Below are 19,120 nucleotides of genomic sequence, written 5' to 3'. Positions count from 1 at the left end.
GGTCATACGACCGAGGTCAAGGGTCAGACGATCGAAGTGTCGAGTTTAGACTACCGAGGTCAAGGTTTAGTCATCTGAGGTGCTTCTGCAAGTTTCTATTTTTCACCCAAAAATCTTTAGACGACTGAACTTATGCTTCAAACATCTGAGGAAATTCTTTAGTCAACCGAACTTAAAGTTCATTCATCCGAAGCTCCCAACTTTTGCATTTTTACTTTCCAATTCAAAAATTTGTTTTGCATTCTTTCTTGGCTCTTTTATAAAAACATTTTCGAGGGTTTTGACATTAGTTCTAAGTCCATGAATGTCCCCTACTGATGTTCATGAAATGCATGAGTCCTAAATTCATTCTAAGGTATATGTTGAGCCTCAAATTAAATCATATGAAAATGTAAATACATGAGGTCTTAGTACCCATTTCGAAGATATGCTTGAACTTTTCCACTTGCATCTTGATTCTCGTACTCTTTGAGTTCCATGCATCTTGCCAAGATATGTGTGCTTTACTTTAAGGCTTCCATGACTCGTTATCCTTCCGTACATGCTTACTATGGTTCCTGTTCACAAACTCAATACACAGATCAAATTCCAAGTGATTTGTCATTATCAAAACTGGATTAAACTCATAGAGTCAACAATCCCCCCCCTTTTTTATGATGAAAAATATACGAGCAAAAAAGAATATATAATGGGTTATGCCTGTTAGCTTTATCGTGATCCCAAGAGGGGGGGTGAATTGGTATCTCCTAGGTATTCCTCCTAACAGCAGTATGTTCACAATCCTATGGTCAATCTAGCGCAAATAATGTAAATATATCAGAAATTAAATAAAGTAGTTTAAACAATCACACAAGCACCAAAAAGTAGTAATGAGAGGATGACATGCAGATATGTTATCGAGGTTCGGCCAACTGCCTACGTCCCCGCCTTAGCTAACTAGCACAAGGATTATCACAATAACTTGCTCACTTAAACGGGTAGAGTGACACCTATACAAACTAGGTCAAATTATCACAGGACTGACCTCAACCTTTACCAATCCTTACCGGGCTGGATTACCGCCCCCTCAGGCCACGCCTGGAATCTCTTAGATATACAAACAAAAGGTACAATGTATGGGTGCTTTCACGTAAAGCAAATTTGTACCACAAATGCGCACAATATCACATACACCACAGATGATTTAATAATGTAAGCTCAGTGTGGTCTAGATAGTTTAACTCTCAAAGATGTTTTCTATCAGTGTAGTGAGTACGTGAGAGTATCAATAATAATCTGTGTATTTCAAAATATTCAATCAAACGTGTTCACATAGAATATCAAACAAGCCTCAAGAATATCAATCAATAAAATGTCTCAATCACATGAATATGTATATGCTTGGATTGCAAGATATATGTAATCTTTGTATTTCAGCAAATGATATAGATTTGAATGGATATTGCCACAAAGATTAATATAACACACACAAATATCTTTTCACAAGAATATCAATATGAATACCACAAGATTTTTGAATACGTTTGAAAATAGTTTTGCAAGCCAAAGGCAAATACAAACTTCCTAAGTTATTGCAATGAGAATGCAACACTCAGAAGTTTAACAAGTCTTCTTAGGATAGGCTTATTAGAAAAGCCTCCTAAGAATACTTAGGTTATGCTCTCGTATGAAAAATCGATTCAAAGCACTTTAAATAATGAGAGCAAACCTCTAAACAATATCACTCAATGCACTTAAAAATGATACAGAAGGATAGAGGAGGTAAGTTTGAGTGGATTTAGCAAGAGTATGAGAAGTAGGATGTTTTTAGCTTGAGAGAGAATTTTTTAAGTATATTTGCTAATCGATGCTTAATTCTCCCAAATGAAAGTGTATCTTAGACATACCAAAATTTTTGACCATTGGGGACCTATTAGGGATTGTTGGAAAAGTTTAATGACACTTAAACCATTTTAACCTTGTTTAAATATCATTTATCCGCTGTAAAAATTATGGCAACCCGAGAGGTCCGGTCAACCAGATCAGTTTCAGTCGACCAAGACTCATATGGTTCGGTCGACCAGGGGACTTTTGAACTGAGGTCTCGGTCGACTAGGAGAAGGAAATTTCCCAATTTTTCGAGGTTCGGTCGACCAGGCCATTTTGTACTGGTTGGTTAGGTCGACCAGACCGCTGGGAATTCTCCCGAGAACCCTCCGATCGACCAAGCAATTGGAGTACAAAAAGGGTTGATTGACCAAATGGTCAAACTTTTGACCCCAGGGGGTTTCGATCGACCAGTGCCTTTTGAACTACCTGGTTCGATTGACCAGATGGTCAAACTTTTGACCCAGGGAGGTTTCGGTTGACCAAGGCCTTTTGAACTACCTAGTTCGATTGACCAAATGGTCAAACTTTTGGCCCAGGGAGGTTTCAGTCGACCAGGGCCTTTTGAACTACCTTGGCTGGTCGACCGGAAGTGCACCATGTGTGCATTTTAGTCCCGTATCGAAACAAACAAGCCCTATTCAAGTGCCTAACAAATATATGTGTAAATGCGTGTGTCCTAAGGTCACTTGGGGGCCAATTTGAAGACACCGAAAAAGTCCGGTGTCGGTCGACCTTCGGTCATTTTGCATTGTGATTTGGTTTGAGCTTACAAAATAAACCATGCATGTGTTGTGTGTGCTTATTACAAACTAAATGTCCTAATTACTATTACAGACCAAATAGACCACTAAATATATTACAATTGAAAATACGAACTAGTCTTCAAGCTTTAAGCTTTCTCGTGCCATTGATGATATGCTAATATGAACATGCACATGAGCTAAATATTTATTAAATACAGGAGTATTTGTCATTATCAAAATCGGGCGTGACCTATAAGGTCAACAATGCCTAACAAGGCTCCCCCTCAATTAAGGCATCAAATATTCAATGAATGACAATATGCTCATGATGTTTCAACAATTTTTGTTATCGTACTTTTCCCCCTTTTGCACAATTAGTTTTGCCAACAGTTTTTGCTCCTAATATTTCTCCCCAACACAAAGTTTTAATTTGTGCTCCTTTTTCTCAATTTCTCTTATTTATGCTTTTTCTCCTGATTTCTATTATTTTTTGCTCCCAATTTTCTGCCCCTTTTGATATCAACAAAAAGGTGTAAAATAATAAAACATGAGTAGATGTACCCTTATGTTCTACTGCCTTTAGAAATCTTAAGGTTTTAAAAGTGTTCAACCATTAGGTAAAAAAAATTCTTTCTCATGCTTTTTGACATCAACTATCCCCCTTGCTAACGCATAAATTTCAAAGATTACATGAGGATACCAAATGTTGATTAAATGTTATGTCAAATTTTTTATACCAATTGTGGATTAATGCAATATCGAAAATTTGATTAATATGATACCAAATGATTACGTCGTAAGTGATGTTGCTCTCCCTGAATTATATCATCTAATATAATTCTAAGCAACTTCTCGACTATGCATGAGACCTAATTCATGCCTTATTTGGATAAACCTATCCTCTACAAGTGGTTTCATGAATATATCTTCCCATTGTTCATCCCGTGCATACAAACTCTAGTGTCACATCCCCTTTTTGTACATGGTCACGAAGAAAGTGATGTCATATTTCTATGTGCTCAGTTCTTGAATGTAATATGGGATTCTTTGAAATATTTACTACACTTGTATTATCGCATCTAAAAGGGATTGTTTCATAACTGAATCCAAAATCCTTCATTTGTTACTTCATGTAGAGCGTTTGAGCACAACAACTACTTCCCGCTATGTACTCCGCCTCAGCTGTGGAAAGATCAACTGAGTTTTGCTTCTTGGAAAACCAAGAGACTAAGGAATTTCCTAAGAAATGACAAGTACCACTCGTGTCCTTCCTATCCACTTTGCTACCCACAAAATTAGCATCTAAATAGCTGAGAATCTCAAAAGATGTGTACTTAGGATACCATAATCCAATTTCCATGATTCCTATCAGGTATCTAAGTATTCTTTTAGTGGCTAACAAATGTAACTCTTTTGGTGCTGACTAAAATCTTGCACATAAACATACGCTAAACATTATATCAGGTCTACTGGTAGTCAGGCATAATAAGCTACTAATCATTCCATGATAAAGTATGACATCTACTAGTATACCTTGTTCATCTTTGTCTAATTTCAATGAAGTGCTCATAGGTGTACCTAGTATTTTTCCATCTTCCATATTAAACTTTTTGAGTAGGTCTCTAATATACTTTGATTGATTTATGAATATTCCATGTTTTGCTTGTTTGATCTGAAGTCCTAGGAAGAAATTTAGTTCACCCATCATGCTCATCTCAAATTCATTTTGCATGGTATTGGAAAATTCATCACACAATTCTTTATTTGAAGCACCAAATATGATGTCATCTGCATATACTTGCATTAGGAGAATATCATCTTTCTTTGACTTAATGAACAGGGCGGTATCTATCTTTCCTCTTATAAATCCATTTTCTAATAGAAGTCCGCTAAGCCTTTCATACCAAGCTCTAGGAGCTTGCTTTAAACCGTACAAGGCTTTTGTCAGTCTATATACGTGATATGGATTCTTATGGTTTTCAAAGCTTGGGCGTTGTTCTACATACACTTCTTCATTTATATAGCCATTTAAAAATTCTCTTTTAACGTCCATTTGATATAACTTGAAATCCTCTAAAGCAGCATATGCTAAAAGCATTCGTATGGCTTCCATTCTAGCTACAGGTGCAAATGTTTCTTCAAAATTTATACCTTCTTCTTGATTATAACTCTAAGCTATTAATCTATCCTTATTTCTCATAGGTGGTATTCACTGTCTCGGCCCAGAAGTACTTAGGTAGTTTATGTTCGTTAAGCATAGTTCTAGCCATTTCTTGTATGGACCTATTCTTCCGTTCAACTACACCATTCTATTGTGGTGTTCTAGGTGCTGAAAAATTATGGGCAATTCCTAATGAATTACAATAGTCTTCCATGTCTTGATTTTTAAATTCTCTACCCCTATCACTTCTAATTTTAGTGATTGTATATCCCTTTTCATTTTGGATTTTCTTGCACGGGTTTATGAATTTTTCACATGCTTCATCTTTGTATCCTAAGAATAATACCCATGTATATCCTGAAAAGTCATCAACAATGAAAAAGGCGTATGATTTTCCTCCTGAGCTCTAAATTGGGTTAGGACCAAATAAGTCTAAGTGTAGCATTTGGAGTGGCCTAGTGGTGGAGATTTCTTTCTTCTTCTTAAAGCTTGTTCTTGCTTGTTTTGCCAATTGGCATGCATCACATATTTTATCTTTCACAAATTTAGTCTTAGGCAGCCCCTTAACTAATTCTTTCTTAACAAGTTTTGAGATTAAATCCATGTTTATGTGTCCTGGTCTCCTATGCCAAATCCAGCTTATTTCATTCAAAATAGAGAAGCATGTCACACTCTGTGAGGTTAAGTTATCAAAGCTTGTGGTATATACGTTTTCATGACGTTCAGCAGTGAATAATATCTTATTATCAGTTTTGTGTTCAACTATGCACTTGTCATGTTCAAACGACACTTTGTAACCTTTATCACACAGTTGGTTTATGCTCAATAAGTTGTGTTTTAAACCTTCAACTAATAAAACATCATCTATAATGAGTAAGGAATCATTACCGATTTTACCTGCACCTGTGATCCTTCCCTTAGCATTATCTCCAAAAGTAACAAACCCTTCATCCTTGGGTGTGATGGATGTGAACTTCGCTTTATCCCCAGTCATGTGACATGAGCATTTGCTATCCATATACCATCTATCTTTTGAGGATGCTGATCTTAAGCATATCTGCAAGTCACAATCAAACAACTAGCTTTGGTACCCAGATTTTCTTGGGTCCAGGGGGGTTAGTGCTATATTCTCCTTTGAATCTCCTTTCTTTCTTGATTTTGACATCTTTATTTTTGAAGGACAGTCGAATTGTATGTGACCCAACCTTCTACATTTAAAGCATGTAGTATTTCTATAATAATTCTTAGTTGGAACATATGACTTTGACTCTCTTATGAAATAACCTATGTAAATATGTCTATTCTTTAGATTTTCCTTTCCATTAAAGCCAAGCCCTTTTTTTTCAAGGGAATTTCTTTGAGATCCTAGGAGCTTTTCAAAATTGTTTTGTCCCTCAATAAATTTACAAATAATTTCATATTTATCTCTCAAATCCTTTTCTAACTCCTCAATTTTCAAATCTTTATTTTTTATGAAAGATGCATGAGATTCATTTCGGCGTTCAACTAAATTTGAAAGTTTTTTAACTTTTCTTTTCAACTCAGAGATTTTCTTTGTTTTCTTCTCAAGCATTTTAATAGAGTATTCTTGTTTCAGTTCATCATATGAAATTAAGTCATTTTCATTTTTAGACTCACTAGAATAATACGAAGATGATGAAAATGATGATTGTACCTTAAGGTCATCATATGCCATTAGACAAAGATTGGCAATCTTGTCATCGTTGGATTCAGATTCTGAACCGCTAGTTCTGTGAGTATCCCAACCGACTTTCAGCACCTTCTTCTTTTCTTTGCAGCTTTCACTAGTTTGGGGCACTCAGGTTTGATGTGTCAAACTTCTCGACAGTTGTAGCATGTTGGTGGATCCTCCTTCTTTTTCTTCATGCTAGGCTCTCCTCTTTCCAATTTAGAGTTTTGAAATTTTTTGTTAAACTTCTTGTTCTTCTTCAAGAACTTCCCAAACTTCTTTGTTAACAAAGCCATGTCATCATCCGTTTCGAAATCACTTCCTTCACTTGAATAGCTCAATGATGCCTTAAGTGCAGTGACCTTCTTTGTTTTGCTTTGCTCAATCTTCCTCTCATTTATTGCCAGCTCATAGGTGATGAGCGATCCAATGAGTTCGTACACCGACATCTCCTTGAGATTTCTCCCTTATGCTGTTGTCATAGCTTTCACTTCCCACACTGGAGGTAATCCCCTGAGTATTTTCCTGATCAACTCATAAGTAGGGTAAGTCTTTCCAAGTGCATTCAAAGAATTGATTATGTGTATGAATCTAGTGTACATGGATTGTATAGATTCATCATTTGTCATTTTAAATGCTTCATATTCATTGGTGAGCATGTCTATCCTACTATCCTTGACTTCCTTAGTACCTTCATATGTAACTTCTAATTTTTCCCAATTTTCTTTAGTCGAGTTACATGCCATTACCCTATTAAATTCATTTACATCTAATGCACATAAAAGCAAGTTCATGACAGTGGCATTGATTTGTACTAACTTTCAGTCCTCTTTAGTATATTCATCTTCAGTTTTAGGTACATTAATCTTATCAATTACTTTCATGGGAATATGATTACCCTTAGTCACTATTTTACAAACCTTCCAATCTACATTCAATAGATATATGCTCATCTTATGTTTCCAATAGGTGTAGTTTACACCACAGAAAATGGGTGTTCAAGTGGATGAGTATCCCTCACCGAATGGAGTTACACCAATATGTGCCATGTGATCTTTTTACAAATTGACTATTAAGTCTATGTAAACCCGCTCTGATACAAATTGTTGAATTAGGTGTAATCCCAAGATGGGGGGCGAATTGGGTATTTTAAAATTCTTTGAATCTATTTACCACTTAATTCCTACTCATTTATTTAATCCCTACAAATTCAATTTACCAATGAGTCCTAATTACCCAATTAATTGTGTGCAATGTTATTCAACCTACACATGCAATACGAACAATTAAAATATAGTGCTGAAAGTAAATAGTAAAGGGAAGAGAGAAGACAAATGCGGTTTTTACAAGGTTCAGCCAAGTCGGCCTACGTCCTCACCTTAAGCAACCACTCAAGGATTTCCCTAAAATCCCTGCTCCTTAAATTGGGGCAAAACTTCCCTTACAATCCACTGCTTACAAGAGGCACAACTCCCTCCTACTACGCTGCTTACAAGAGATACAGCTCTCTCCTCAAACCCCGATTCACACACCGAACCATGAATACAATAGAATCTGTAAAAACACTCAAAAATGCTTCCAAACAAAAGCTCATGAGTACAATTCAAATTCCTAATACATTGATATATGATAAAATCTGAAGCTTAGAATGTATGAAACGATATAATCGTTTATGTATGATATGCTTGAACACACAAATCCCTTTTTATCAAGTCTCCCAAAAATGTTTATATAAAACAATGCTTTGGAGATCTTAGGTTAGATCTTTGAATATAAAGATAGCTTTGTAGATTGCAAAGATGCCAAACATCAAATAAACAATATTTCTCTAAATATTTCAAACTCAGTGTGAGCTTGATAATATTGACTTAATGTGTGTGTATATATATATATATATATATATATATATATGTATCTCAAAGATGATAATGCCATAGATCAATAAACTTAATATTTGATTTTCATAAAATATCCTTCAATATGTATATAGATAATTATGCACTTCTAAGGATATAGGTATATTCAAATTGTTTAGATGTATTCAAAAATATCAGCTTTAAACTAAGAATACACTTGAATAAAGAAACGTTAATCAATGGTCAAATACAAAACTTTCTCAAGTACTGAGTTTGTCAAAAACGATCTTTATATGAATGTGAAAACTCAATATCAAGTTTCTCTAAAGATATCAAAACAGATGGTGATATGAGATTCTCTAACAAAACTAAATGTAGTAACCAAACCACAAACCAAGTTGAAGCACAAGATGTACAATAGAGATCCCTTTAGATTTTCTGAGGTGATTTTCCCAAAGATGATGTGTAGAAACTAGAGCGTAGGCAAACGTATAGCAATCAGCTCAAGTATTTCAGTTTTCTTTTCAACAAGAAGTGTTCTTTGCTCTACGTTGATTTTCTTGTGTTTTGCATACGTACTAGGGTTTAGATAATCAATATTTATAGGGGCTTACCCTTAGAATTGATCTTAACCGTTGGATCAAAAGATAGCTCGGGTGTTTACACAATAAAAATTAAATTTTTAATCTTTCCAACAAGTTCAGATGACTGAGGTCAAGGGCCTAGATGACTGAAATCACTTTTATCCTTCGAAAAAATAGCCTGGACACAGGGTCAGGCGACCGAGGTCAAGGGTCAGACGACTGAAGTGTCGAGTTCTGACTACTGAAGTCAACATTCAGTCATCTGAGGTGCTTCTGCCAGTTTTTGTTTTTCACACAAAAATCTTCAGATGATTGAACTTATTCTTCAGACATCTAAGGAAATTCTTTAGTCAAGCGAACTTAAAGTTCAGTCATCTGAAGTTCCCAACTTTTGCATATTTACTTTCTAGTTCAAAAATCTATTTTGCATTTTTTCTTGGCTCTTTTATAAAAACATTTTTCAGGGTTTTAACATTAATTCTAAGTCCATGAATGTCCCCTAATGATGTTCATGAAATGCATGAGTCCTAAATTCATTCTAAGGTATATGTTGAGCCTCAAATTAAATCATACGAAAATGTAAATACATGAGGTCTAAGTACCCATTCCCAAGATATGCTTGAACTTAGCTGCTTGTATCTTGATTCTCGTACTCTTTGAGTTCCATGGATCTTGCCAAGATATGTGTGCTTTACTTTAAGGCTTCCATGACTCGTTATCCTTCCGTGCAGGCTTAATATGGTTCATGTTCACAAACTTAATGTACTAATCAAATACCAAGTGATTTTTCATTATCAAAATCGGATTGGACTCATAGAGTCAACAATATCCTCATTAGTATATTCATCTTCAGTAGTAGGTACTTTAATCTCACCTTCAATTTTCATGGGAACATAGTTTCCCTTTGAGACAACTCTCCACACCTTCAAGTCAATCTTCTAAAGGTAAATACATATCCTTTGTTTCCAAAGGTGTAATTGACTCCACAGAAAACATGAGGATATGTGAAAGAGGGTTCCTCAGGGAAAGGGGTTACAGTGTTATGAGCCATCTAGATCTTTTTCAGAAAAATGGTTAATAAGCAACTAGGTACTGATACCAATTGTTGACTTTACTGTAATCCCAAGAGAGGGAGGTGAATTGGTATTTTAAATTTTTCTCTCCTAGATCAGATATCCATCAACAGTATTACATAATCCTAGGGTCAATCTAAGGCAGATAATAAGATGACTCAATAAATGCAGCTGAAATTAAATTTCACAAGTAAATTACTCAAGCATGCACAATAAATCAAGTAGGACACCAGGTGTGTTATCAAGATTTGGAAAATGTGCCAACGTCCTCGCCTTGGCTCACAAGCATAAGGATTACACTATGACTTACTTAACGGGTAGAGTGGCACCAAAATACAACCAAGTCAAATTAAAGCAAGTCTGACCTCAACCTTTACAACCAATCCTTCTGGGCTGGATTAACGCCCCCTCGGGTCATGTGTGGAATACAACCAATTCAGAATACAAAGTGTGTATAAAATGTGTGCTTCTCCAACAAACAGATTTGTGTCAATATCAGTCAATGCACATCAACAAGATAGAAACTATAAGCTCAATGCAATATGTGTTGTCACTCAATCTAATGTCAATATGCAATCAAGTTCAAAAGTGTATAATCAAACTATCTTTGATACTATGTATTGATACTAATCAACCACAACTAGGGTTTCAAAGAGTTCCAACAAGAGTATTCAAAATATCTAAAAAATGATTATCTCCAAAATATTAGCTCAAAAGATATTTGAAGTATACATTTGTCAAAAATAATTTTTGCACAATCAAAATACAATCCTTGGAGTCATGCAATACAAATCTCAAGACTCACAAGCTTCAAAGGTTTCCCCACACAATGAAGTTATTAAATAAACCATGGGAAAAAACTTTGGCTATAACTCTCAATATAAAATCAATCATTCAACTAAATCAATGAGAGTTTAAGTAAGTATGAATCTAGGTAGAATCACTCAAGCCACTCTCACCAACTAGATTTTGCAATGGAATAACAAAGGGTGAGTGTATAGGCTATGCTTTTGGAAGAGTAAGCTTTGGAAATTTTAGAGAATTTTCTCTTAATCAAAAATGCTAATCATGTCTTAATCTGAGAAAATGAGCATATATATATATATGTAGGCACACTCAAAAAATAACCGTTTGGGACCTAAGGGTAATAATTAAAGTTGTTTTAAAATAAGTTTAAACCAATTAACCCTATTTTATCCTTAATAACCCGCTGTAAAATTAGGCCAACTCGAGAGTTTCAGTTGACCAAGCCCTAGGTTCGGTTGCCCAACAAACACATTAGAAAAAGTGAAATTTTCATGTTCTGGTGCCTGAAAACATGTTCAGTTTGCTAGCCAAGGTGATTTTTCAACCTGCCCAAGGTTCGGTCACCTGGTCTCAAGTTCGGTCTACTGAACTTGCACTTTCGATCACCCGAGGGTATTTTGAACGTAAATGTTTGGGTGCCCGAGTTGTTGGAAAAGTCTTTAATAGGAGTTCGATCGACCGTGAACTTAGTGTTCATTTCGATCCAGTAGCCCGAAATCATGTCAACGTTCTGACTTTTCCTATGTTCGGTCGACCATGACATTTTCAATGCCAAAGTTCGGTCACCCGAATCCCTAATATTTTAACACCTAAGTCCTATTTTTGAAAATTGATTTCCCCTGATAGCATATATGATATTTGGAACTTTCCTAAGTGCATGTGCAAGGACCTAGGGTCTTTTCTAAGGCCTTTTTGAGCTTATGGTTCCTATATACATGATATGCATCAATTATTGCAAACCTTTGCTTAAATAAATATTACATAACCAAATTGAATAAAATATAAAGAACAAAGAAGATAAACAATTTGGGACCTTATCTTCTTCAAGTCACCATACTCCGCCATATGATTTGTCCAAAATGATCCTGCACACAAACTTGCCAAACATTAAATACCAGTATTTTTGTCATAACCAAAATGGGATATGACCCATAAGGTCAACAAAGGAGCAGCAGATGATTCTTCAACTCACAGCTACCCTCTCTCTCCTTCTCTCTCTCCCTCTCTTATCTCTCTCTTCTTCTCTCTTTTCTTAGTTTAATGTTAGAGTTATTTTCATTGTCAAGATTTTATTTTTCTTTATTTTAAAGCTGGGATTATTATTACTTTTAGTTTTGTTTAAAGTTTGTGTCAAAATTTTTATTATTCTCTTTTTCATAGTTGAAGCTTAATGTTAGCTTTGGTGCAATCCCAAGAGAGGGGGTGAATTGGAGATTTAAAAAATTTCCTCCTAGGTTAAACTAATCAAGCAACAGTATAATGCAACCTAGGAGTAGTCCAAGTATAAATTAAATTATAGATACGATATATTAAACAATTTTCAGTACATGAACCACAATTTCAGTATTTCTCAACCAAATACAATTTAGTGTCAATCAATTATGCAGTATATTTAGTAGGGAAATTAAATCAAGCACAAAGTAGAATATAGTGCAAGAAAATGTAAGAGTGATATCGAATATGATATCGGGATTCAGCCAATCCTGCCTACATCCCCGCCTTGGCTCACCAGCACAAGGATTACACTATAAGCTCACTTAACGGGTGGAGCGGCACCTAAAAAACAAGGTCAATTAGCACAGGGCTGACCTCAACCTTTACATACAATCCTTACCGGGTTGGATTACCACCCCCTCAGGTCATGCCTGGAATACAGCAATATTTCACATTACAAACTATACCAAATGTAATCAATCAACCACACATCAATAGTATAGGTAATGTAAGCTCAGTGATGTGATTCTTCGCAAGCAACACTCAACAAGATATAATCACAAATATGCTCAAGAGTGTTCTAACAAGTTATTTCTTTGAAACTAGATATATCAAACTTCAATGCTAGGTTAGGGTTTCAAAGATGCTGCAAACAATATTCAAATCAACTCAAAAATGTTTTCCTTAAATGAAAGAAGCACAAAAGTTGTTCAAAAAAATATAGGTTGTAAAATATTTTGCACGCCAAAATATGGCTATAGGAATCTTGCAATAACAATGCAAAGATCCAAAAGCTAATGAGTTTTCCCAAACACAAGATTTATCAAATTAAATCTGTGGGAAACACTCTTGCTTAACTCTAAAAAATCAAATAATCAACAACCAATCTAATGAGAGTGCTAAGCAATCTATATCAAAGCAATAAGCTCAATAAAAACTCACACAATGTTAGGATTAATTTTTGCTAATGATTTCACTAATTTCTAGCTAATCAACACAAATGAGACCCTATATATAGAAGTTGGCCAAAATATAACAATTTAGGACATAGGGATCATAATTAGAATTGTTTTAAAACCAATCAGGAAAATTAACCCCATTTAATTATTTTTAATCTCGATAAAAAATAAGCAACACGAGAGCTTTCAGGTGGCTAAACCTTAGTTCGGTCACCCAAATAGACTCAATAGAAAAAGTCTCTTTTGGACATTTGGGTGCCCGGGTGTATGTTAGGTTTGCTGAATTGAGGCGATTTCATTATGTCCGCAATTCGGTCACCTGGTCTACCATTCAGTTAACCAAACTCAATTGTTCGTTTGACCAAGGCCATTTTGAACGTAAAGTTCGGTTGGCTAAGTTGGTGAAAAGGGGTCACCTCAGTGGTTCGGTCGTCCGTGGATGGTGTGTACATTTTGTTTCGATCTGCCGAAGACAAGCCAACTTATTGATCAGTCCATGGTTCAGGCACTCGAGGTGTTTTGAACACAACGGGTTTAGTCTCCTGAAATCTCATAGATTTTCCCTTTATATCCATTTTCACTTCAATTAATTTCTCTAATATTATAAGTGATTTTGGAGACTATTTTGTGCATGTGCTGAGACCTAAGGTCTTTCTAGGGTCATTTTGAAATGGTCCTAAAAATCCGGCATTGGTCGACCGAATTCCCTAAGATCTTTCTAAGATCTTGAACTTACAATTACCTACATGCATGACATACAGAGATTATTACAGACATTTTTCTATATTTACTATTATAGACCAATTAAAAATGAATGCAAATACAATAGAAAAATAGGGCTTCATTCTTTTGATTCTTCAAACGCCATTAATGAAGCTTGACCTTCATAGTCCATATGGCTTGCTTAAGTTCCTACCAACAGTGCATGCTAAGGATAAACATGTTCAAAAAGCTCAGTACACAAGTGAGAATTATTGGTTTTGTCATAATCAAAATGGGAACAGACTCATAGAGTCAACACTTAAATTCTATTTGGGTTATTTTTGAAGTCAGTTTTCAATATCATTGTTGGAATTAATTTTGGTTTCTTGATTGTGTTAAGTTTAAATATAAGTTAGTAGTTAATTGAAGAATTTGTGGTTAAATGCTTCACTTTCATAATAAAGTTTTCATTTTTAGGCTTTTGTCTGAAATTTCAAACATAGGTTTTATTCCCTGTCTGAATGGTTAGACGTATGATTATTTTCTATAGTTAATTTTGTTACCATCTATTTTATTGTGCTTGTTTCCTGTTTCTTATCGTTAACTTTATGGTGTTAGGTTTATAGTTTAGTTTTTGTGTTGTTTCAATTTTATCATAAAAATATCAAAAATCAAACATACTGAATCTAAACCATGTTCAGTAAACTTTTTACATGATTTTGGAATTAAATTGCATTCCTTAAGGAGACAATATGGCCCTTGGGCTAATTATTACGTAATAGAACTCCTATACGTGGGATAGCCTTTGTGCTGCTCAATTTTAGACTGAGTCACTTCTCAAAAAGCAAATGTGTACAAATTGAAATACTATATGCACTCTCATATAATTTAAACATGAAGTCCAACAGAGTATGGTTTTTCCTCTTAAAAATATTTTTCAAACAAAAACGTGCGAGCATGGAAAATGATTTTCTCTTTTGAAATAACCTTAAAAAAAGTAATCAACAAGCCTTCCAAGAAAATATGTATACAATTTAATACATGCTCAAGGCTTTTCTCAAGAACCTTTTGAAGCCAATATATATCAATTAAATATATGCTCAAAGTTCTTGAATTAGTCAAGAAGTTCTTCTCCAAAAATATTTTCAAATAAAAATAAAAGAACTTGGGTTTTCTTTCTAAATGATTGATCTTAAAAAATCGAACTCAATAAGGCTTTCAAGCAACACATATGAGATTAAACATGTGCTCAAGCCTTATTTGAATAACCAAAAATTTCTCCAAAAATAATTTTTCAAATAAAAAGAATGGGAGAAATTTAGATCTTTGAAAACCAATGATGCAAATAAAAAGGCAATCAAGCATCATATATAAACATAAATATAAGCTCATGTCATTCTAAATAAAACCCCAAAGATGTTTTTCTCCAAAAAGAATATTTCAAAAGGAAAAGTAGAGGAGAAATTTGAACTTTGAAAAATAGAGGGAACGAGACCTTCAAACAATATACATATGAATTAAATATATGCTTGAACCTTTAAAAAACAAAACCCCAAAAATATTTGTATCAAAAAAAAAATTTCAAGAAGGAGTAAGAGAAATAGAAATTTAAAAGATGAATAGGGTATAAAAATGGGGATAGAATCAAATAATGATAAGAAATAATTTTAATACGATTCTCTAGCATTTTTCAAGTGTTTTGGGGTTGTATTTATAGGCAAAAACCTCTTGTGAATGTTATATAGTCATTGGGATCATAAAATATATTTTTATTTTGAATACTAGCCGTTTTTCAACCATTGGGACACCTTCTCAAGAAGGTCAGTTGACTGAGGGATCAAAAAAGCAAGGTTTGGTCGGCTGTGAGCAAGCCTCGGTCAGCTAAAGCTTCAAACACGTGAGGTTCGGTTGACAGTCCTTGGGTTTTCTATGCGGACACCCTTCAATGTTTTGACCATAACGTTTTCTATACAATTCTAAGTTGAATTTTCTTGGTGTCCATAGAAATCTAAAATAAAATTCCATAACTTTCATGTTGAACACATGTTGAGATAAGAAGTTATGGATTGAGAAAACCACCCATCAATGAGATGAAAGAAACATGAAGGGAGTTTTTTTGTTACAGGCACCTTTCAGTATTTTGGCCATAACTTTTTTTATATAAATCCAATTTCACTGTTCTTGGTATCAACAAAAATTTAAGAAAGAATCCCACAACTTTCATGTTGAATACTTCTCATGATAAGAAAGAGTTGGTTGAGAAAATAGCATCGGTTGACTGGTCGGTTGACTAACCTCTTTGTAAAAATTAATTTTTTTTTGCCTTCTTTTGACTTGAAAACCATTTTAAAACCTCTATATAAGTTAGGAATTTTATGAAAAAGGTTTTTCATGTTACTGGGAGGTCCTATGCTCAATATAAGGTTTAAATTTAAATCACATGAACATGCATGCACATACAACCCTAAGTTACTATTAGAACCAAAAAGTAAAACAAAGTCTTCATACTTTGCTCCTTTGCAATCCCATGAAATAAGCTGAGATATGATCATTTACGTCCTTTTATGACTTCTATATGGTATCCATCACTTGTGCTTACAAAGATATATACCTGTTCAAACACTTAGTGCACAAGTGAGATATTGTGGTTTGTCATAATCAAAACAGGGATCGGACCCAAAAAGTCAACAGTGTGCAACTGGTTCTCTTTATAAGTCACCCTTGATGCTCTCCCTTCTTTCAATGACCTCTCCTGATCCTCTAAGGCGACTTGCCCCCTTAACGATGACTCCCCCGTTTGTGGGACTCGGGCTTGTTGTCGCCTAGCTACGGATTGTGGTGATTGGCCTTGCTTTCCATCAGTCTAAGATCTTGAATAGAGACGCATCTTCAACTGGGAGTGGATAGAGAGGAAAAATGGAGAAGACGTATAGGAACAAGTGCAAAAAAATCAAATGGCCAAAAACCCTAGGTCGCCGAACAGAGCTTCTCAAGAAGGAACGGTCATCAAAGCCAAACCAATTGGTCGGAGGGTCACCGCAGGCTCAGAGATGGTGCGGGGGCTCGAGCGACTAAGTCAAAAGGAGGTTTGACGAGAGAAGACTAAGAGAATAAGGGAGAAAGTGATTCGAACTTCGCGGGAAAAAGGGTTTTAAAATGATTTTGACAGCTTCGACCAGGTCACACTAGCAATGTGCTAGCCGCGCTTGGTCGTACCCCCAACTGATTCAAGAACACTTACTCCTGACCAGGTCACATATAGATCCATGCTAGTCGCACACATGTTCAAACCTATCGGTATGTTGGAATTAGTGTATTCCCAAAGAGGGGGCATGAATTGGATATATAAAAATTTTCTCCTGGGCTAATTCAAATTCCACAAACAACATTACGCAAACTTAGGGTCTTTTTATATAATTAGAAATACAATCAAATATTCAAAAAATTAAACACATGTACAACATATACTAAATCAAACATAAAAAATACATGCACTGAAATTGAAAGTACGAAAATAAAATATAGGGCCGACACAAAATTTGTTATTGAGGTTCGGCCAATACTGTCTATGTCCCCACCTCAAGCTAACAAGCAAAAGGATTCACTACCAATGCCAACTTATGGGTGGAGTGGCACCAATTACAGCCTCCCTCTCCTTACTGTGCAAAGGAATACCCCATGTCAAATTTACAGGGCTGACCCTAACATTTATAATTAAGCCTTACGGTCCAACAGGTCCTCCTAACCAGGTCTGAACTATTCGGTGCTTTCTTAACTGGGTCTAAGCAATCCAAAACTCTTTATAAAGCGAGTCTTCCTCTTCCGACCACACGTTGAGAATACAAAAATAACAATTTTTGTACAAGAGAAATGCTTCTATATTAAGCAGATGTGTACACAATATGCACAAAATACACTCACGTATGATATGAGTTTAAGCTTAGTGTAAGTATGGTGAATTTCTCACTAAAATAATCATTAAATAAAAATATATATGATGGATGCTAAAGGATTTAAACCCTAACAAAATATTTCTCCAAAAATATTTCTTCTAAATAAAGTGCAAGAGAATTTAGGGTTTTTGCTTACAAATGAACTTACAAAAATAGTATGTGTGAGTGTTAGCACGATTGCAATAAGACTTTCCTAGCACAAAATATATGTGCTCAAGTCTTTCAAGATAACTAATATAAATTTTCTCCAAAAAATATGATCAATAAAATATATGGGAAATCCAATAAGCTAACTCTTAAAAATAAATTTTAAAAAATAAAGAATAAGTGAGAGTATATGCTTTGAATGAAGAAAATAAATGCCCAAAGATTAAAATGCTCTCTTTCAAAATGATTTTTCAAAGATATGTAAAAGAGAGAAAGAGTCTTGTAAAGAAGAATGATTGATCAAAATCTTTGCTCCCTTGTAAAAAATTTATCAAAAGAATAATAAAGAGAGTAAAAATGAAAGTAGAACTCAAAATAATTTTTGGAGGATTTTTCTCTCTAATCTTATGTTTAAAATTGAGTAATGAGGGGGTATATATAGAGTGTGGTAAGGAAACGAAGGTTGGGGAGACATTAGGGAGTTTAGAATTTGTTTAATGAAAAATTAACCCTTATTACCACAGTCAAAAATTGGTTAACCCATGAGGTTCGGTCGACCTAAGCTCGGGTCGGTCAACCCAACAGAGGATGAACCAAAACCCTTCGTGGGTTCAGTTGACAAAGGCACTTGGCCAGTCAGCCATTTATATGGTTCTGTCAACCATCATGATTTTGAACTGAAGGCGCCGGTCGGCTGAGGGCAAAGAAAGGGTCAACAGTTTGGTTCAGTCGACCATGGGCACTAGCACAGAAATCTGCCAGTCGACTGAGCTTCGGTCGACCAAGGAAAGGTGAATTCTTATTTTGCCTCTGAATTTTGACTTTAATAAAAATCCCTTTTAAGTGTATGAGTATGGTTTTTAAGTGTGAGGATTTTCATAAAAAGATTTGGGTTCTGAGGTCAGTCTATGGTTCTTGTTCAGTTCCGTACGGTCAATCTATGGTCATCTGAGCTTTGGATTCACATCATGCATGCAATGCATTATTACAAACCAAAATATAAAACAAAATGCATTACAAATGAAAATTGTATGTCTTCTTCTGTCTTGCTCTTCCATTCCATGGAATGCGCCCGATTGATGTGAGCTTTAAGTTCCTATTGGCTTCCATTGTTTGGTATCTTATGTCTGTGCTGAAATGAA

This window comes from Malania oleifera, chromosome 6, assembly GCF_029873635.1.
Source record: "Malania oleifera isolate guangnan ecotype guangnan chromosome 6, ASM2987363v1, whole genome shotgun sequence".
NCBI lineage: Eukaryota > Viridiplantae > Streptophyta > Magnoliopsida > Santalales > Ximeniaceae > Malania > Malania oleifera.
This window is presented reverse-complemented; position numbering follows the sequence as displayed.